Raw genomic sequence first — 662 nt, 5'->3', positions numbered from 1 at the left:
CCTGAGAAAATGGTGCCAACTTTTGGTGAAGACTGAGAAATTTTCAGAGTTGGATTTTTTCTTCTCTCATCACACTTGAATGATTTTTTTCTAGGCATATCATTAAATTGGGTGATCCTAAGTTGATTGCTTTCTGATAGGAGATCTAAGAGAAAGAAACTTAATAGAAAATAACAAGTGGAATCGTGTTAAAATGTGCCTGAATGAGATTTAACTCTTGGCTTTTGCACACAAGAAATCTTGCCATCGTGGCCCGAAATATTTCCTAAAGCAACTTGCGTTCCTATTTATTTATTTATTTATTTATTTTGAATATGGAACGCTTCACGAATTTGCGTGTCATCCTTGGTGCAGGGACCCTGCTAATCTTCTCTGTATTGTTCCAATTTTAGTATCTGTGCTGCCGAAGGGAGCACGTGTTCCTCTCTATTTAATCCTTATCAAATAATTCTATTGACCTCTCAGCCTACAATACTTTTCATTTCCTTAGAATCTATCCTTTTTAGGGACAATGTTTTAGAATTACATTCACGTAGGTTCTATGTTGCAACCCCCCAAATTAAGATTATATTTAATATTTGTTGCCAGGACCTTTTTTCTTGCTCTAGTCGTTTTTCCGCAGTGTTAATACTACTCTTAGAAATGTCAATTAAATTTTTAAA

General features: G+C 34.7%; 1 non-coding gene across 1 annotated transcript; it reads right to left on the bottom strand.

Moving 5' to 3' along the window:
• Positions 1-308: 308 nt before the first annotated feature.
• On the bottom strand, positions 309-416 carry LOC123390941. Its single transcript, XR_006605537.1, has one exon. It is a non-coding gene; the product is annotated as a U6 spliceosomal RNA (small nuclear RNA).
• Positions 417-662: the final 246 nt, after the last annotated feature.

The sequence above is a fragment of the Mustela putorius genome, unplaced genomic scaffold (assembly GCF_011764305.1).
Source record: "Mustela putorius furo isolate JIRA1106 unplaced genomic scaffold, ASM1176430v1.1 tig00000166_pilon_pilon_pilon, whole genome shotgun sequence".
NCBI lineage: Eukaryota > Metazoa > Chordata > Mammalia > Carnivora > Mustelidae > Mustela > Mustela putorius.
Note: the sequence above shows the minus strand (reverse complement) of the source record. Positions and strands in the feature narration are given on the sequence as shown.